Source organism: Schistocerca americana, unplaced genomic scaffold, assembly GCF_021461395.2.
Source record: "Schistocerca americana isolate TAMUIC-IGC-003095 unplaced genomic scaffold, iqSchAmer2.1 HiC_scaffold_51, whole genome shotgun sequence".
Lineage (NCBI taxonomy): Eukaryota > Metazoa > Arthropoda > Insecta > Orthoptera > Acrididae > Schistocerca > Schistocerca americana.
The window spans coordinates 1682414-1704859 of record NW_025726247.1 but is presented as its reverse complement, the minus strand read 5'-3'; the positions used below and the strand labels follow the sequence as shown (position 1 = coordinate 1704859).

The 22446-nt window shown below is 38.0% G+C and overlaps 1 pseudogene; it reads left to right on the top strand.

Moving 5' to 3' along the window:
- Positions 1 to 22446, top strand: part of LOC124585883 — a 64656-nt pseudogene that overhangs the window by 3002 nt on the left and 39208 nt on the right.

The following is a 22446-nucleotide window of genomic DNA, read 5'->3' as shown; positions in this document are numbered from 1 at the left end:
ACTTGCTGTGTACCATACAAGGAACTGGTTTCCACTAGTTCACTCGATCAGCTGTCAAGTTCTCACCTTCCTCCAAGTTTGTGTCCATGCATTGAAGATTCATTGCAAAAGTTCCAGGTGTTAAAAGGTCTTCCTGTACATCTGTATCTGTCCATTGATTTCAACAACAGTGTTGATTTTGGGATTCTTCCACCTTACATGCGTAGAACATAACCTGCAATCCTCAGTCTTCTTTCAACAATAATTTTGTGCAGGCTGTGTAGACCTCGTATTCTCAGCACTTCATAGTTTGTAACTTGGTTGGGTTAACATCTTCAGAATTCACCTCTAGCATTGTTGGTGAAAAATATGGAGACTGTGTGCTGATTTTACTGACATTTTCCAAGTCTCACACATATAAACGATAAAGGAGTACAGTCAAAGCTTTGTTGGCATATTACAGACCTAATTGCCATATGAACTGATTTTCCAGTTCTGCTGGTGATTTCTGCATCTGTGACCTCATTATTACATATAAAGCTACCGAGATATGGCAATCTGTCAACATCTTGTTGTATCTTCTATTGCACTGTAATCGGGGAAGAGATGAGTAATTTCCACTTACTTTGCACATTCTGTTTGCCTTATCCCTATTAATTTTCAGCCCTACACAATAGGGCATTTAATGAGAAAGCAGATAAAAATTAACTTGATGCTTTCCAAGGAGACGGTCTCTACTTAGTCTCTACTCCTTCAAGTCTGACTTTGTAAGTGTAGACCAGACATGGTTTAAATTCAGAGAAATAGTATCGACATCAATTAAGAGATATATACCAAATAAATTGAATGGATAGCAAATAAATTAAACGGGTGGTGCACAAAATATGTCAAAACTCAGCTGCAGAAGCAATGAAAAAAAGCATGTCAAAATTTAAAAGAATGCAAAATCTCCAAGATTAGCGATGTTTTACTGAAGCTCGAAACTTAGGGTGGGTTTCAGTGCAAGATGTGTTTAATAGTTCTCATAGTGAAACTTCGTTTTGAAATCTGGAAGAAAATCCAAAGAGGTTCTGGTTGCATGTGTAGTACACCAATGGCAAGACACAACCAATACCTTCACTGCGCAATACCTGTGGTAATTTTACTGATGACAGTGCTACTAAAGCAGGGTTACCAAACACGGATTTCTGAAATTTCTTCACCAAAGACAACAAAGTAAATATTGCAGTATTCAAATCAAGAACAACTGCAACTGTGAGTAACTTAGTAGTAGCTCACCTCAGTGTCATAAAGCAGTAATGTTTCTTTCAGAGAAGGCTGATACAATAGCTCCATTAGAAATCATATATAGCCCTGAAGATTCTAAAAGGTATCAGATAGATTATATAATGGTAAGACAGGAACCAGGTTTTAAATTGTAATACATTTCCAGGGGCAGATGTGGACTCTGGCCACAATCTATTGGTTATGACCTGTAGATTAAAACTGAAGAAACTGCGAAAAGGTGGGAATTTAAGGAGATGGGACCTGGATAAACTGAAAGAATCAGAGGTTGTACAGAGTTTCAGGAAGAGCATAAGGGAACAATTGACAGGAATGGGGGACAGAAATGCAGTAGATGAAGAATGGGTAGCTTTGATGGATGAAGTAGTGAAGGCAGCAGAGGATCAAGTACGTAAAAAGACGAGGGCTAGTAGAAATCCTTGGGTAACAGAAGAAATATTGAATATAATTGATGAAAGGAGAAAATATAAAAATGCAGTAAATGAAGCAGGCAAGAAGTAATACAAACGTCTCAAAAATTATATCGACAGGAAGTGCAAAATGGCTAAGCAAGGAGGGCTAGAGGACAAATGTAGGGATGTAGAGGCTTATCTCACTAGGGGTAAGATAGACACTGCCTACAGGAAAATTAAAGAGACCTTTGGAGATAAGAGAACCACTTGTATGAACATCAAGAGCTCAGATGGAAACCCAGTTCTAAGCAAAGAAGGGAAAGCAGAAAGGTGGAAGGAGTATATAGAGGGTCTATACAAGGGCGATACACTTGAGGACAATATTATGGAAATGGAAGAGGATGTAGATGAAGATGAAATGGGAGGTACAATACTGTGTGAAGAGTTTGACAGAGCACTGAAAGACCTGAGTCGAAACAAGGCCCCTGGAGTGGACAACATTCCATTGGAACTACTGACGGCCTTGGGAGAGCCAGTCCTGACAAAACTCTACCATCTGGTGAGCAAGATGTATGAAACAGGCAAAATACCATCAGACTTCAAGAAGAGTATAATAATTCCAATCCCAAAGAAAGCAGGTGTTGACAGATGTGAAAATTACCGAACAATCAGTTTAATAAGCCACAGCTGCAAAATACTAACACGAATTCTTTACAGACGAATGGAACAACTGGTAGAAGCCGACCTCGGGGAAGATCAGTTTGGATTCCGTAGAAATACTGGAACATGTGAGGCATTACTGACCTTACGACTTATCTTGGAAGAAAGATTAAGGAAAGGCAAACCTACGTTTCTAACATTTGTAGACTTAGAGAAAGCTTTTGACAATGTTGACTGGAATACTCTCTTTCAAATTCTAAAGGTGGCAGGGGTAAAATACAGGGAGCGAAAGGCTATTTACAATTTGTACAGAAACCAGATGGCAGTTATAAGAGTCGAGGGACATGAAAGGGAAGCAGTGGTTGGGAAGGGAGTAAGACAGGGTTATAGCCTCTCCCTGATGTTATTCAATCTGTATATTGAGCAAGCAGTAAAAGAAACAAAAGAAAAATTCAGAGTAGGTATTAAAATCCATGGAGAAGAAATAAAAACGTTGAGGTTCGCCGATGACATTGTAATTCTGTCAGAGACAGCAAAGGACTTGGAAGAGCAGATGAATGGAATGGATGGTGTCTTGAAGGGAGGATATAAGATGGACATCAACAAAAGCAAAACGAGGATAATGGAATGTAGTCGAATGAAGTAAGGTGATGCTGAGGGAATTAGGTTAGGAAATGAGACACTTAAAGTAGTAAAGGAGTTTTGCTATTTGGGGAGCAAAGTAACTGATGATGGTCGAAGTAGAGAGGATATAAAATGTAGACTGGCAATGGCAAGGAAAGCGTTTCTGAAGAAGAGAAATTTGTTAACATCGAGCATAGATGTAAGTGTCAGGAAGTCATTTCTGAAAGTATTTGTATGGAGTGTAGCCATGTATGGAAGTGAAACATGGACGGTAAATAGTTTGGACAAGAAGAGAATAGAAGCTTTCGAAATGTGGTGCTACAGAAGAATGCTGAAGATTAGATGGGTAGATCACATAACTAATGAGGAAGTATTTGTATTGTATTGTATTGTATTTATTGGTCCAGTAAATCTTACATGTACAGTACAGCACATCAGATATTGGACAGGTCAAAGTATATCTTATAATTAAAACACTTTAGAAACTAGAAAATTATGTTCACAAAATTTTACAGCACTTCATATACTGGGCAAGTCAATGTGTGAGTTATAATTAAACCACATTAGAAACTTGAAGTTTACAACTGAATACATGTATAAGCCAATATTAACGATTAAAGTATTTGCATGATCCTCACTTAAGCTCTAAGGATTTTTGAGGAACTCTTCTACACTATGAACTGACATGTACACTAGAGAATTACATTCACAGAATTTTACTTCATATACTGGGCAAGTCGCTATACAACTTATACTTGAACCCCATTATAAACTTGAGAATTACATCTGAATGTATTTATAGGCCAATATTAATGGTTACAGTATTTGCATAATCATCACTTAGACTCTCGAGGATTTTGGAGGAACTCTTCCACACTATAAAAGCAATGTGTCAACAGATATTCTTTTAATGCTGCTTTAAAATTTTTTACATCTGTCATTACTTTAATTTCTCTTGGCAATTTATTGTAGATAATTTTTCCATGGTGTAATGTTCCTTTTTGGCACAAACTGGTTTTTGTATGGAGTACATGAAAGTCAGTTTTCTGTCTTGTATTATGATGATGGACATTTTCATTTTTGGGGAGGATACTAGGATTTGTTATTGTATATTTCTTTATAAACAATGCACTTTCAAATAGGAAAATACATGGAAGGGGAAGAATCCCCATCCTTTTAAATAATGGTCTACATGGTTTGTTCCTTTTTATTCCAGCCATGATTCTCACTATTCTCTTTTGCATCCTGAAGAGTTTTAGGCAGGATGGCGAGTTACCCCAAAAAGTGATCCCATATTTTAGCACAGAATGTATATTAGAATAGTAAACTGTCATTAGACAGTCCTTATGACAGCAGTTTTCTAGCACTCTCATTAAATAACACATGGTACTTAGCTTCTTTAATATGTTGTCAATGTGAGTTTCCCATCTAAGATTATCCTGTAGCCAGACCCCCAGAAATTTTGTATTAGGCACACTTGCAATATCCGTGTCTGACATCTGAATTCTTATATCCTCTTCAATGTTTCTCTTGATATTATGAAAATTTAATGCTACTGTTTTGCTTTTATTTATTATTAGTTTGTTTTGGTTGAACCAGTTTACAACATTTGTTAATGCTTCAGACAGTCTTGTCTGTAGTATCTCTGCAGTCTTCCCACTGACTAATATGCTTGTGTCATCTGAAAACTGGATAGTGCTATGGTACTGGTTGGCTGATGTTAGGTCATTTATATATAGCAAAAATAGGATAGGGCCCAGTACCGAGCCCTGCGGTACTCCATATTTTACTGCTTTATAATCAGAATAGTGTCTTGTTGATTTATTTTCTTTGTGAAAATGTATTTCTACTACTTGCTTGCGGTCAGTAAGATATGATCTAAGCCAGCTGTTAGGCATACCTCTGATACCAATTCTTTCAAGCTTCTGCAGCAATAGAGTGTGGTCTATGATGTCAAAAGCCTTAGATAGATCAAGGCATATGCCAGTTACTTTTTGTCCACTATCAATTTTTTCGAGTACTTCACCCAGAAATTCATATATTGCTGTTTCTGTTGATCGGCCTTTCCGGAAGCCATGTTGGGTTGTGGATAATATTTTGCACTTTTCTAGAAAATCTAGCAACTTCTTATGAAAAATTTTTTCTAGTATTTTAGAAAATGTAGATAGCAAGGCAATAGGTCTATAATTGGCTATGTCTTCTTTCTTACCCTTTTTGAACAGTGGTTTTAGTTTCACTGTCTTTAAGCAGGAAGGAAAGACTCCATTTGTTAATGAACTGTTGAAAATGTGGGCTAATGGTATTGCAATGAGGTCCCCCACATTTTTAAAGACATAATCTGGAATCTCATCCACATCTGTTGAAAATTTTGTTTTTAACTCTCTTATTGATAGTATAATTTCCTTAGGGTGGGTTGGAGTAAGAAATAGGGAGTTGCAGTTTCTATTTTGAATGGATGGTGTTGTAGCAGGATTTTTACTTGAAGATTTTATGTCAGATAGTAATTTTTCACTAATATTTGCAAAGTATGTATTAAAAGCATTGGCTACTTCTTCTGGATTTGTAATTTTTTTGCCATCTTGGATTACCTGGAGATTTACATTTTGGGAGGTCTCGTTTCCTACTTGTTCTCTGACTATCTTCCACATGGCTTTCATTTTGTTCCTGGCCATTTTTATATGGTGATCATTTGTTGTTTTTTTAGATTCTTTTATGACTTTGTGAAGCACTCTCTTATAATTCTTGAAATGCACCAGAAATTCTTCTGTAACATTTTGTGTTTTTGAGATTTCATAAAGTCTCCTCTTTTCAGCACATGATATTTTAATGCCTTTCGTCAGCCATGTAACATTTCTTTTTTTAGTTTTTAATGTTTGGTTTTTAACTGGAAAAGAAATATTTACATAATGGGAGAATATTTCCATGAACATGTCAAACTTTTTACATGTGTCCTCATAGTTGTCTATATCATTCCATGTTTCTTTTTTCAGTAAGTGCCTTAAGTGTTCTAGGTTGTGCTTGTTAAAATTTCTACCTTTTCTTGTCATTTGTTGTTCAGTATTTCCTGCAGTGTCTACTGGGAATTCAATAAACTGTGCATAATGATCACTGAAACCTGTATTCATATTTCCAGATTTGTATAAATATTTATCTGTATTTATTAGTATCTGATCTATAGCACTGCTTGACGATTTGATGACTCTGGTGGGGGATTTGATAGTTGTATGTATGTTGTAGGTTTTTAATAAGGCCTCAAGGTTTAATCTGTCTTTTGAGTTCTTGTTGAAATCTATATTAAAATCACCACATATGATGGTTGTTTTACTAACTATTTTTATACTGTTAAGTGCCTTCTCAAGATTTTCAATGAAAGTAGTTACGTTTCCATCTGGGCTTCTATATATGCAAATAACAATTATATTTAAATTTGTCAGTTCTGTAGCAGAAATTTCGAAGTTTTGCTCTTCCCCTAGCTGGTTAGTGAACTTTAAATTTTCGTGTTTGACGTCCTCTCTAACATATATGCATGTTCCTCCATGCATGGAGGTTTTCCTACAAAAAAAAGATGAAAGGGTAAAGCCCTCTATCCTTGTGTGATGTAACATATTTTCGGATAACCAGTGCTCACTAACACATATAACAGACACTTCTTTTAGTTCATCTGCTAACAATATTTCTATCTCACTAACTTTATTTGATAAGGATTGTACATTTTGGTGCAGGAGCATAAATTTCGACGATGACTTATTTACTAGGTTGTTTTGGCCTACCTTATGTTCGACAGCTGCACATGACATATCATTTTTAACACTTTTACAATTGAAGTTTTCTTTCCAGAGCGATGTTTTAGAAGATGAAATCAACATTTCTCTGGAATCACTTGCCATAAAAAACGTTGTGGTTCTTTCCTGTTTTGTGTTGGGCGAGTTGAATAGGATTGGGGAGAAAAGAAGTTTGTGGCACAACTTGACCAGAAGAAGGGATTGGTTGGTAGGACATGTTCTGAGGCATCAAGGGATCACCAATTTAGTATTGGAGGGCAGCGTGGAGGGTAAAAATCGTAGGGGGAGACCAAGAGATGAATACACTAAGCAGATTCAGAAGGATGTAGGTTGCAGTAGGTACTGGGAGATGAAGAAGCTTGCACAGGATAGAGTAGCATGGAGAGCTGCATCAAACCAGTCTCAGGACTGAAGACCACAACAACAACATATAGCCACTCATTTGATAAAGATCCATATGTAGAGACTGAAAAGTTGCTCAGGTCACACCAATGCTCAAGAAAGAAAAGAGGAGTAATCTACTAAATAACAGACTCATATCACTAATGTTGATTTGCATTAAGATTTTGGAACATATATTTGTTTGAATATTATGAATTATCTCAAAGATAATGATTCATTGATAAATAGCCAAGATAGATTCAGAAATATCGACCTTTTAAAACACAGCTAGCTCTTTAGTCACACAAAGTAATAAGTGCTGTCGACTGGGGATCTCAAATTGATTCCATATTTGTAGATTTCCAGAAGACTTCTTGAAACAGTTCCTCTCGAGCATTTTCCAATCATATTGTGTGCCTATGGTGTATTGTCTCAGTTGTGCAACTGGATGTGTGGTTTCCTGTCAGAAAGGTCACAGTTCATAGTAATTGATTGAAAATTGTCAAGTAAAACAGAAGTGATATCTGACATTCCTCAAGGAAGTGTTATAGACCACCTGCTGCTGCCGATCTACATTAACAATTTAAGAGAGAATCTGAGCAGTCCTCTTAGATGATGCTATCATTTACAGTCTTGCAAATCATTTACTGTCTTGTAAAGTGATCAGATGATCAAAACGAACTGCAAAATGATTTAGGCTACCTATCCATATGATGCAAAAAGTGGTAACTGACCTTAAATAATAAAAATTGTTATGTCATCCTCATGAGTAGTAAAAGGCATGTACTAAATTTTGGTTACATGATAATTCACGCAGATCTAAAGGCTGTGAAGTCTACTGAATACTTAGGAATTACATTTACAAATAACTTAAATTGTAATGCTCACATAGATAATGCGGTGGGAAAGCAAACAAAAGACTGTGATTTAATAGTAAAACATTTAGAAGATTAGGATTACTAAAGAGACTATCTACAACTATACTTGTCTGTCCTCTTTTGGAGTATTCTGCATGGTGTGAGATCCTTACCAGATAGGACTGACAAAAGACATCATTTAAAAGTTCAAAGAAGGGCAGCTCATTTTGTATTATTGGGAAACAGGAAAGTGCATGCCACAGATATCGCATGTGAATTGGGGTGGCAGTCATCAAAGCAAAAGCATTTTGCTGGAGCAGGTTCTTATAATTTCAATCATCAACTTTCTCCTCCGAATGTGAAAATATTTTGATTGAGCCCTCTTACATAGGGAGAAATGATCATTGTAATAAAATAAGAGAAATGAGAGCTTGTACGGAAATATTGAGGTGTTTGGTTTTCCTCAAATGCTGTAGGGGAATGGAATGGTAGATAAATAGGTTGAGGGTGGTTCTCTGAACCCTCTGCCAGCAATTAATTGTGAATTACAGACTAGTCATGCAGATATAGATAATGTAGATAGGCTTTCAATATTGTGCACTGATTCTCTAATTTTATACATTGCTCAAATACTTTCGTGGCGCTTTGGAGTGACCCCTTTAAAATAACACTTTACCAGTCTTCTTAATATGTATTTTGGTAACCAGGTTGATAAGAAGTTACAACAATACTCTCTTATTACTCCCCAGTTTTGGGTTTTATTAATGAACAAAATCGCCGCAGTGTTCCATAACAATTACGGGCTGAAGTTTCCTGCTGATGGAACCAATATGATTTTCTGTGTTTCTGAGCATTCAGGTTGTGTACGCTGTTTGGAGTCTGGTGTATGCTGAATCAAATGTTTTTATTGTTGTGGTCTTACATCTGAAGATTGGTTTCATGGAGTTGCCCATGCTAGCTTATCCTCTGTGACCCTCTTCACCTCTGCATAACTACTGCAGCGTACAATAACTTGAACTTGCTTACTGCAGTCAGTTTTTGGTCACCTACAGTTGTTACCCCCATTATATTCACAGATGACCACATGTTGTGGAAATTGCATATTGTAATGTAGGATGCAATAATAACATACGGAAAGTTTCTGTTGAAAATTACGAATTATTTAGGAATAAAGGAGATGGCTCACCAAAAGGCAGAAGCACTGTCTCATCGATAGGCACACGAACAAAAGGTATGTAGAATGAGATTTTCACCGTGCAGTGGAGTGTGCACTGATATGAAACTTCCTGGCAGATTAAAACTGTGTGCCGGACCAAGAGTCAAACTTGGGACCTTTGCCTTTCGTGGGCAAGTGCTCTACCATTTGAGCTATCCATGCACGACTCACGACCCGTCCTCACAGCTTTACTTCCACCAGTACCTCGTCTTCTACCTTCCAAACTAAAAGGTACGTTACTTGGCGAGCTTCCAGAATGCACTTTCTTTTTCTAGCTGTAGGGAAAACATGCACGCGCGCGCACACACACACACACACACACACACACTCACATGCGCATGCATGTCTCCTTATGCTGTGGTCGCTCAACTGCCAGCCCTTTACTGGCCCACGGTGAGTGTTCTGGAGTGAGGTGGGGCTTTAGAGTGGGGTAGGATGGGGTGGGTTGAGGCAATGTGAGAGATGGAGAGAGATGGGAGGGGTTTGGAGGGCAGCATTTAGTGGCTCGTGGGAGAGTGGGGAGCCATCTGTGGGCTAGCTAGGGGTGCAGGTAGAGGGGTCAGGCGACAGACAGCTGGGCACTCATAGACTAGGGTGTGACGTGAGATAACAGCACACAACTAGCTAATTTGCAAGGGTGGAGAGGGGGGGGGGGGGGGGGGGAGCGGTGTGTGTGTGTGGGGGGGGGCAGGGGGGCTGGGAGTTAACTTGGATTTAGGCCAGGAAGCAAAGGATGTGCTGTAAGTATGGCTACGGAAGTTGAGTATTCTTAAAAGAGATCAGCTGGTGCCAATGTATTGGAAAGTAACTGGCACACAAAGTGCAATTGTGGCTCGTTTTTCTTTAAAAATTTTAAATAGTCTGCAGAGCAAATTGAATTAGGAGGATCAGGCATTTGTGTGGGTCTAATAAAGTAAATTGTAGAGCCAGATAAAAGGCGCGCGAGACAGGAGGGGTACTACTACTCATCACTGCTGTATTGTGCTACTAGTACGTGTCAGTGTGAGTGCACCGAGAGTGGTGTTGCCGTACATGCGTCTTTAAATTTGCCACCCACTGATCATTGCAGGCTGGCTGCTGGATTCTGTCTCTGGGAGCCAAGCGTGTGGCACGGTCCCTGCCATGCCATCTACTGGTGACTCGCACACATATTAGTGTGGAACAGTGCTGACTGATTCTCTGTGTGATTGTAGTTTGTAATGTGCACATCAGTGTTCTGTGTCTTGTTGTGTCCTTAGAGGCATATTGTTCGGAGGTTATCATTAAAGCCATATTTGTGCGACTTGGATCACACTTCAGTATTTATTTATTTATTTATTTCTTGTTCCATAGATCCAGTTAGTGAGTCAATCACAAGGATATGGAACGTGTCAAATTGTACAGGTTTCAATTTAAACTATACAAGGGCAATTCAATGGCAAATTGTACATAGTTTAAGTAAGACATACTATAAATAAAGTAACAGATACAATGTCAGCTAGATAACATAACAACCATTTGACAGAAAAAGGAGTTTCAAATAAAGGTTAAAGATAAGAGCACAAAGTTAAATCAGATATTAGGCCCACAAGAGTAAATACGTGTACAGCCAATCTGTTGTTACAAAAAGTGTGCTAATGCCCAAATGCGCAATAAAATCAATTGAACTACTTCTAGACACAATAAGTTTAGTGATGGTATACATTTTCTTTCAGGTATTCATCCACAGTATAATAAGATTTCTCTGTCAGGTAATCTTTGAGAACTCGTTTAAATTTTGGCAGTTCTGTATGAACACATTTGATATGTAGTGGTAGAGCATTGAACAGCTTAATGCTGGAGTAGTAAACTCCTTTTTGTACCAGAGTGAGACGTTTCATTTCTAAATGTAGACTGTTTTTGTTTCTGGTGTTATAACCATGGAATTTACTGTTGTGTTGGTAGATGAAATAATTTTTGCACACAAAGGTCAGCAAGGAAAAAATATACTGTGAGGCAGTTGTTAGGATACCTATCTTCTGAAACAAGTGCCTGCAAGAGTGTCTTTGATGGACCCCACACGTTATTCTGATTGTTTTTTTTGGATGGTGATCACTTTTTTTGCAAGTGGTTGGTTCCCCCAGAATATGATAGCATATGACATCAATGAGTGGAAGTAGCCAAAGTAGGCAACCTTAATAGTGTCAACTTCAGACACTGAAGAAATTACCCGTAGTGAAAATGTTGCCGAGCTAAGTTTGTTACATAGATGAAGAATGTGAACTGACCAATTACATTTACTGTCTATGTAAGCACCCAGGAATTTTGTGTCTTCAACTTTCTGTATTGGTTGATCTCTACATTTTATGTCAATTTCATCGGGATTACTTTGTGATGTATGGAACCTCATATAATGAGTTTTATCTGTATTGAGTGAGAGACCATTTGAGGAGAACCTATTTAAGATGTCATTAAAAACAGTATTTGTAGTTTTTTCAAGAAAATGATCAATAAAATCGTCAATTAGAATTGTGGTATCATCGGCAAACAGGGTAAATTTGCTGTTTGTCTCAGAACAAAGAGGAAGATCATCAATAAAGATGAGGAAAAGCAGTGGGCCCAAAACGGAGCCTTGAGGCACACCACACGTTATCGTGCCCCATTCAGACGAGGCAGGTTCTCCAGAAGAGCCATTTAGCATTACAGTCTGCTTCCGATCCTGTAGATATTATTGTAGCCACAAGCCAACAGTACCACCTAAACCATAGTATTCTGCCTTTTTCCAAAGAATTTGGTGGTTTACACAGTCAAAGGCTTTCGTAAGATCGCAAAAATTACCCACTGGAGACATTTTTTTGTTAATGGCTTCCAAAACTTGGTTGCTAAAAGAGAATATTGCCTGTTCAGTACAAAGACTGGCACGAAAACCAAACTGATTTTTGCTTAAGATACTATGGAAGTTGAGATGGTCTACAATCCTCCTGTGCATGAGTTTTTCTAGAATTTTTGAGAAGGTAGTTAATAGGGACATTGAGCGATAGTTTGTAACAATGCTTTTATCCCCTTTTTTAAAGAGAGGAATCACTACAGCCAACTTAAGTCTGTCAGGGACAATCCCATCTTGTAGGGATGCATTGTATATGTTGCATAAGACGGGACTAAAAAATTTATAACAGTGTTTCAGTATTTTACTAGAAATATTGTCCACACCAGCAGAATTTTTGTTTTTTAATGATCTAATTACTCTTATGACTTCACTTACAGTAACTGGAGATAAGGATAACTGTGGGATTCTGTTGCTAATAGCTTTCTGTAGGAGGGACAATGATTCTTCCATAGAACCATTACAGCCTGTCTCCTCTGCTGCTCTCAAAAAGTGGTTATTAAATATTTCTGCAACCAACTCAGGTTTCTTTATGATACTGTCCCCTGTTTTAATCTCTACCTGAGACATATTCCCTGTTGTCCTGCCAGTTTCCCTCTTTATTACATTCCTTATAGTTTTAATTTTATTTTCTGAGCTTTCAATTTCTGATTTTATGCACATACTTTTAGATTTATTTATAACCTTCTTGAGAATGCTACAGTAAAGTTTGTAGTGTTGTCATTTCTTTGGATCATCACAAGTCCTGAGAATACTGTATAACATCCTTTTTGTTCTACAAGATGTTGTTATCCCTGTAGTGATCCAAGACTTCTTGGCATTGCCTATATGACTATTTCTAACTACTTCTTTGGGAAAGATGGACTCAAATACAGACATGAATTCATTTAAAAATGAGTTGTACTTTTTGTTTACATCTGTTTCCCTATCAACTTGGCTCCAGTCTACCTCTTTTAGGCTGTCATTGAATTTTTTAAGGCCCTGTTCATTTATTATCCTAAAAGATTTCCAAGAATGCTCGGAACTGTTGCACACACTGATGTAATTGAGCCTAATCAATTGACCACCATGATCAGAGAGGCCAAGGATTGGATGTACAGTGATCTCATTCCATGTAGACTTATCTATAAATATATTATCTATCAGACTTTTACTTTTAACAGTAACCCTAGTTGGGAAATCTACTATTGCCATCAGATTATAAGACTCCATTAAATGTACTAAATCAGCTTTACTATTGCTCTCATTTAGGAAATCAACATTAAAGTCACCAGTAATTATCAAGTTCTTGGACTTTGAGTACAGTATGGATAGTAAAGAATCTAAGTGCTTAAGAAATACAGTCAAATTCCCTGAGGGAGATCTCTACAGTGCTAACACTACAGCCGTGAAGTCATTTACAGTAATCTCAACACCACATACTTCAATTTGTTGCTCTATACAATGGCTCTTTAAATCTAATGCATTGTAAGATATGTTGTTTTTTACATAAATTACCACTCCACCTTTTTCCATGATGGTTCTTGAGTAATGCACTGCCTGACACACAGTATTACTTGGTTAGTACATCACCACAAACATATGGACCGGGACTGTACATGCTTTGACAGTTTGCTACATCTCTCTCTTCTAGGACTGACATGGTAGCTGCCTTGCATTTCTTAATGACTCTGACCTTGTCAACCACAAACCGAATCTTAGTACAGTCATGATTTTCCTGAAGAGATTACATGACAGCAGAGACTTGTAAATTTGTGTTACCCATTTCTCTAGCCAGTGAAGATTCATTCTGTACCTTCAGATACAGTGTCATGTAGGAGTAGAACAGCAAGAAATACGGAGCTCCTCTAACAGTAATGACAGTTTATCACCTCCCAACACTACATGTGCCAATGTTTCAGTGCATTTTTGAATATGTTTGTTAACAGATTCATCAACACAACAAAAATTTACGATCTCAGTAGCATCTTATTTCTTAACTCATACTTTACTATTCATCAGAATCTTCATCGCTGCTCTTTGATTCATCAGAGCGCCCTGCTGTACTTTGTTTTATTTCATAGTCAGAATTAGTTGAAATACCACCTACCGTATTTACTCAAATCTAACCCGCACTCAAACCTGAAAAATGAGACTCGAAATAAAGGAAGGAAAAAAGAAATTCTCGAATCTAAGCCACACCTGAAATTTGAGATTCGAAGTTCAAGGGGAGAGAAAAGTTTTTGGCCGCACCTCCAAATCGAAACAAAGTCGGTCCATTGTAATATGAGACACAATTTAAGTCGAATGAATGACGATACAGCTACAGTAGTTTGGTTTGAGTCGTAAGCTTAGCAGTTAAGCTTTACCAGGTAGCCTTTGCTATGCGTCAGGCGCTCCGTCCGTATTTATACTGGTACCCTTCCTTTTTCACGTGCTTCGTCTGGTTTGAATCGATTGCTTATTTTGCTTTGATCTGATAAGTGCCGTTTTCCTTGTTATAGGCGTTTATGTCACTCTAAGCTGAAAATGCATTACTGTACTGTGTCATGCATTGTTTGTCGCATTCTGATAGTGCGTGTTTGCGGCCTGTCGTCGCTCGCGGCATGGCTTGCTTTTGTGCACGCTACCGCTGCCTACAATTAAAAAAAAAAAAAAAGAGAGAGAAATCATCTCATTAGCGAAACAATGGCAAGAGACTACTATTTGGTGTTACTTACACTGCTGCTTTCTTTGATAATGATCAACAAGAACCAAATAATAGACTGCGTATGATAGAACATGTTCTGAACGAGAGTTAGGCAAAAATTTTTCTCCATTTGAAAATCTTTGCGGCTGCTTCTTTAGTACATCAAATTCTGCACAGAAATTAGAGTCATCTTAGATATAAAAATCTAGTCAGTTGCCGTGCTTCATTTCTGACTGTATCACTATTAGGCATAAGAATAATACGAATATAAACATGACACGATACGCATATTCTTCCGCATTTGCTGTTGTCTCACTCTAGTTTCGTAGTTTATTAGGCAGACAGGATTTAAATAAGATAGCAGCAAACATGAAAGAATACGTGGCAAAATGTTTATATTCGTATTACTCTTATGATGAAGAGAATACTGCATGTGATTCACATTTCATCAGGTTCCTATTAGCAACCATCTCTTCTCACAGGTAGGAAAAAATTCAGAACGTAGAGTTGGCTATATTGACAAACATCCCAAACAGCCTTGCCAGTCGGATTTTCGTAATACATTGAAGTTCTGCTACATTCGAAGATGAACAATACGGAATTTGTATTTACTTAGTTGGATACTGTATGAAAATCGTCTTCCACCTTTTTTTTTAAATTTATTTATTGATGCAGGGGTTTTGGCGCCAGTATTTATCTTTGTGCCTACGAAGCATGCCTGTGTAGTGCTACATATATTCGACGGCAGAAATTAGTTGTTTCAGCACCTACCGACATTTTTCAGAACTTCCACTTGCTTTGCACTCGATTCCAAGCCGCAGGCGGTTTTTTGGATTACAAAAACCAGAAAAAAAGTGCGGCTTAGATTTGAGTAAATACGGTACATCCTCTCCTTTGGATTCAACTTCTTAAGTATTATCTTTCAAGTCAACACCTGCTAATCTGTGAGACCGAAATGATGAGCCATACTACTCTATTTCACTGTACCTGTTTGTTTCATTTGTATAACATTTTATTCCATCATAGATGCTGCACTTATAGTTTCATATATGCATTGCAGCAGCAGACACAATAAAAGTAGCAATCAGCAGTGCTTAGTTTGTTGAATGGGTAAAAAATATGCCATTGTCCCAGTTCCACATATGCCCAAAATTTGATTCTGCCAAATTTTGTACTCTCTGAAATCGAATGTTTAATCCAAAGATGAAAGTGAACAAGTTTGATGCAGTATTGCTAATATTGTTTATTACTCATCTTGCTGAATGAAGTGCATACTGTGTCCTTTCTGAATGGTTTGCAGAAGTAATGCACATACCAGTTTTCTAAAAGCTTACATTGAGATTGTGCTCTCCTTCCTCTTGTACAAATTAGTAGAGCCCTTCGGATTACTCCACAATATGCCTCTTGGCAAGGTGGTAACGACAGTATTATGAAAAGGATAGATTGGCACTCACTGTATAGTGTCGGTGTGTTGCTGGCAGGGGGGGGGGGAAGAACACCACCTATTATTAAACACGTAAGCTTACACACATGCGCGCAAATGCAGATCACACATACATGACCACTGTCTCTGGCTGGTAGGGCCAGACTGGGAGCAACTGCGCATCATGGGAGAAACAACGGTCGTGGGTGTCTGTGTGTGTGTGTGTGTGTGTGTGTGTGTGTGTTTTGTCCACTTTGGAAGAAGACTTCCTGATGGAAAGCTTACGTGTTTAGTAGTCTTTTTGTTGTGCTTGTCTGTGACCTAACATCTCCTGTATACAGTGAATAGCAATGTATCTTTTTTGTAATATGGTCATTACTCCAGCCTAGATTTTCTATTGTTTGTTTCCTTTTAAGACCTTATAAAGACAGTTACTGACAATTTCTTTTTTCTTATTGGAGAAAAGTAAAACCATATGGGGGCCAGATGTAGATTGTAAATGAATATGGAATAGAGTATTTTTATTCTCCCTGTATGCAGTGTCAATAACGTCACCTCACACACTACATTTCTGGCAGCACCTCCTTCTCAACACATGACTGTCCCCCACCATCTCACCATAGTCTTCAAGTTATATCCTATAGCACTTCTGGGTGGACAAATAGATGAGGGATGTAGTTTAAAACAGTATAACTAAACTTAAAAGTCAAACTGCCCTTTTATAGAGACTGCCATCATTATTTAAACATACTAAACAACATCAAAACAGTCAAAAGAAATTGTTTTTCAAAAGAGCAGAAAATTGTAGTGAAATTCATGAAAGGATTGTTTTAAATTGTTATATCTTAAATCAATAAGTATGTCAGCATTTCCCAGGATTTTGTGGCTTAATTAAGACTAGGTCATGCCACCACAGTGGTCAGACAGTGGACTTGCCTTCGAGAGGACAACAGACCTGAGTCCCATGGGGCCACCAAAATTTGGGTTTTCCTTGATTTCCCTAAATGATTTAAGACAAATGCAGGGATGGTTCCTTTGAAAAAGATGACATTCAGCTGAGGAAGCTAATTTCTGTGGCAGGTCTGATGACACAGTGCTGATGGAAGCACGAGTATTTCAGAGCACACCATTCATTGCACATTGTTAAACATAGGGCTCTGCTGTAGACAACCCCTGTATGTTCCCATGTTGACAACACTGTTGAATTACAATTTCTGTGGCTCAGGAGCATTGAGATTGGGCAGTGAATCAATAGAAATGTGTCATCTGGTTGAATCATTCGTGTTTCGCATTACACCTGCTTGACGGTTTTGTGCACATACACTGTCAACAGAGTGAATTGGTGCTTGAAAGGTGCACTTTGCTACAGACTTAGGCCAGTGGGAGCAATATTATGCTATGGAGGACATTCACCTGGTCTTCTATGGGTCCTGTGGTAGTAACTGAAGGCTCCATAACAGCTTTGTTCTGTGTGAACATTATTGTGCACTGTCCGCACCCTGTCCCTAATGAAGGTGACATGTTTCAACAATATGACTTTCAGTGTCACGAGGCCAGAATCAAATTCACCCCTTCTGAATCTGATGGAATACATCTGCGATGCTATCAGATACCAGTTCTGCACCCAGAAACCACTGATCTCCAATTTATGGGAATTACATGACCTGTGCTTAGACATGCGGTGCTGCATAATGCTGGGAACGTACCTCACATAATGCTGGGAACATACCTGAAATTTGTTGAACTTGTCCCACACAAAATCACTGCTGTATTGTGTTCCAACAGTGAACAAACACATTATCAAACAGGAGGTCATAGTGTTTTGTCTCATCAGTTTATATATTCAATGCTTGAATGAAAGGTGTGCTCTTTTCCTTTTTTCTGCCATTGCGTGTATGTGTAAAGCAGGATGTTCTACCATTTGGGCTTGTTTATATGATGGCTGTCAGTATTACCACCTGCACAGATACTAAATGCTCCTTTTGTGAAGACCTTTTATCTTGAGAACACTTTTAACTTTATTTCACAAATGGCAGCACAGTTTCAAGAAAGCTTCTTAATTTCATGTAATAGTTAAAATAATACCTTCAGCAAAAGATGTGTGCGTTGGAGTGGAGAAAAAGATTGGAGATGTATGTAGTTTAATTTTCATAAATTGTTAAGAAGGTTAATAGCTTGGCATGCTAAGATAAATTCAGACATTCTCTAAAAAGAGAGAAAAAGATTAATTTAACAGAATCAGTGAGGTATACAAATATAACAACAGACTTGTAGAACCATTATTTTGTAGGTTAGATTAGATTAGATTCAGCTTTTGTTCCAAGACCCAAAACATGAGATGATTCTCATGGGTGAGTAACATGCCAGAAAGTATAACATAAAAAATATAAAACATTTGAATACCCTGATCATTTGTCAGGAGATTGTCAAACTAGGTGAATACAATACAAACTGGAACAGCTAATATTTTCAGAATTGATACGCTGTCAGACTGAAACATTGTTATGCACTATTAATAAATTTATCAAACAAAAAGTACATAATCTTGACTGTTATGACAAAGTGCTCTCAGAACTGAAATCTAACAGACATTCTTATTTAAGCTGGCCTAACAGCCACTGTTAAGATATTCATCTATAGAGTAAGATGAGTTACCTATCAAAAAGTTTTTCAAACTCTGTTTAAACCATGCTTTATCTGATACCAAGTTTTTAATGGTGTCTTTCTTCCACAGATAAATTGTGTTGTAATGCAAGGTTTTAATGAAGATGAAGTGTGCAGTTTTGTGGAGTTAACAAAAGAGAAAAATATTGATGTAAGATTTATCGAGTACATGCCTTTCAGTGGCAACAAATGGAATGATGGGGAAGATGGTCTCATTTAGTGAAATGCTCCAAATAATTAGAAAGCAGTGGCCTAATTTTGATCCTCTTCCCAATGGGCCCAATGATACTTCAAAGGTACGTGCAGTATTACACATGAACATGCATTGAAAATAATTTAATGTTTATGACTTACTACCAATCACAAGAATACTTCACATCTGCTGGTGGTATGAGAGATGGACTGGTGTAGTTACATATTTCTCATCCCATTCAGTAAGTCTGTCCTGGCATGGGTTTCTCTGCAGCTTTTCTGCAACTCTCCCCATTCCCTAAACCTTGACAATCCTTTTCTTTCTTCCCTTTTCCTTCCCCTTCATTGTTTCTGCCAGAAGAAGAAGCCACTGGCTCCGAAAGCTTGCACATTTCCATAACTTTAAGGGGAGTTAGAAGGGGAAAACATTCTTTTTCACTTTTTCGGGTTTTATACCTGATTATAAAATTTGCAATTTTCCAAATAAAATGATATGTATATTACTTATAAACTTGCGTGGGAAGTATTTTATTATATTTGCTAAAATATAAAATGTTAAAATTTTTACATGCATTACTTCAAGACCTAATAAAATTGATAATTTTTTATATACAGGGTAGTCCATTGATCGTGACCGGGCCAAATATCTCACGAAATAAGTGTCAAACGAAAAAACTACAAAGAACGAAATTTGTCTAGCTCGAAGGGGGAAACCAGCTGGCGCAATGGTTGGCCTGCTATAAGGCGCTGCCATAGCTCAAACTGATATCAACTGTGTTTTTTTAAATAGGAACCCCATTTTTTATTACATATTCGTGTAATACGTAAAGAAATATGAATGTTTTAGTTGGACCACTTTTTTCGCTTTGTGATAGATGGCGCTGTAATAGTCACAAACATATGTCTCATAATTTTAGACAAACAGTTGGCAACAGGTAGGTTTTTTAAATTAAAATACAGAACGTAGGTACATTTGAACATTTTATTTCGGTTGTTCCAATGTGATACATGTACCTTTGTGAACTTATCATTTCTGAGAACGCATGCTGTTACGGCGTGATTACCTGTGAATACACATTAATGCAATAAATGCTCAAAATGATGTCTGTCAACCTCAATGCCTTTGGCAATACGTGTAACGACATTCCTCTCAACAGTGAGTAGTTCGCCTTCCGTAATGTTCGCACGTGCATTGACAATGCACTGACGCATGTTGTCAGGCATTGTCGGTGGATCACGATAGCAAATATCCTTCAACATTCCCCACAGAAAGAAATCTGGGGACGTCAGATCCGGTGAACGTGCGGGCCATGGTATGGTGCTTTGACGACCAATCCACCTGTCATGAAATATGCTATTCAATACTGCTTCAACCGCACGCAAACTATTTGCCAGACATCCATCATGTTGGAAGTACATCGCCATTCTGTCATGCAGTGAAACATCTAGTAGTAACATTGGTAGAACATTACGCAGGAAATCAGCATACATTGCACCATTTAGATTGCCATCGATAAAATGGGGGCCAATTATCCTTCCTCCCTTAATGCCACACCATACATTAACTTGCCAAGGTCGCTGCTGTTCCACTTGTTGCTGCCATCGTAGATTTTCCGTTGCCCAATAGTGCATATTATGGCGGTTTAGGTTACCGCTGTTGGTGAACGATGCTTCATCGCTAAATAGAACGCATGCAAAAAATCTTTCATCGTCCTGTAATTTCTCTTGTGCCCAGTGGCAGAACTGTACATGACGTTCAAAGTCATCGCCATGCAATTCCTGGTGCATAGAAATATGGTACGGGTGCAATCGATGTTGATGTAGCATTCTCAACACCGATGTTTTTGAGATTCCCAATTCTCGCGCAATTTGTCTGCTACTGATGTGTGGATTAGCTGCCCCAGCAGCTAAAACACCTACTAGGGCATCATCATTTGTTGCAGGTCGTGGTTGATGTTTCACATGTGGCTGGACACTTCCTGTTTCCTTAAATAATGTAACTATCCGGCGAATGGTTCGCACACTTCAATGCTGTCGTCCAGGATACCAAGCAGCATACATAGCACACGCCCCTTGGGCATTTTGATCACAATAGCCATACATCAACACGATATCGTCCTTTTCCGCAATTGGTAAACGGTCCATTTTAACACGGGTAATGTATCACGAAGCAAATACCGTCCGCACTGGCGGAAAGTTATGTGATACTACATACTTATATGTTTGTGACTATTACAGCAGCTGGCCGAAGTGGCCGAGCGGTGCTAGGCGCTACAGTCTGGAAACGGACGACCGCTACGGTCGCAGGTTCGAATCCTGCCTTGGGCATGGATGTGTGTAATGTGCTTAGGTTAGTTAGGTTTAAGTAGTTCTAAGTTCTAGGGGACTGATGACCTCAGAAGTTAAGTCCCATAGTGCTCAGAGCCATTTGAACCATTTTTGACTATTACAGCCCCATCTATCACAAAGCGAAAAAAGTGGTCCAGCTAAAACATTCATATTTCTTTACGTACTACATGAGTATGTAATAAAAATTGGGGTTCCTATTTTAAAAAAATGCAGTTGATATGAGTTTGACCTATGGCAGCGCCATCTAGCAGGCCAACCATAGTGCCATCTGGTTTCTCCCTTCAAGCTAGACGAATTTCGTTCTTTGTAGTTTTTTCATTTGATGCTTATTACGTGAGATATTTGGCCCGGTCACTATCAATGGACCACCCTGTAGAAAGCTGTGGATTGCTGTGTTATAAAGGTTAAATTATGTGTTTTTATTGGTAGCACTGTCAAAAATAGTATCGTATCTTTTCATAGTATAAACATGCTTTGTATATCGAAGTGCTAACGTTTTTCCGAGGAATAGTGACGAATAGACTGGTAAATCTCTCAAAAAGTATGACTCCAAAATGAAGTGTTTTTAAGAAATGTGGGTTTCATGGTAATAAATTTTTGAATAAAGAGAAACATTGTGTTCAGCATGTGGTGTGTGAAGTTACAGACAATGAAATACTGGCAAACTCATGAGTATCTAGAGGAACACCCATTAGTGCTTCGAAGATTAAAATAAAACATAGTGATAACACAGTTATCTCAAAACAAAACTCATGTAAATGGTAGGTTAGGTTATATTCTGATACATTTACACATCCTAACAGGGGTGTTATGTGAATGTGAGTGCTGTATGTATGTGGAGGGCCAGTTAGTTTACATGAAGACATTGAGGTATCAAATGGACTAGCAAGGAAACTTATCATTAATTCTGCCAGTTGTAAATATACTCATTCATTTTGGAGTTCTGATAATTGTAAAGATAATTATTTTGAAATAAATGTTAGGTGGTTTTATGGATTGAGAGCTATTGGCAAAGGACACACTGCAGCAGAAACAATGTGTGTCGTGATGTATATGCCATGCCCACTTTGTAAAATGGACAAGTATGCAGAATTTATTGGAGCTGCTGTGCAATCTGCTGCATGTGAGTCAAT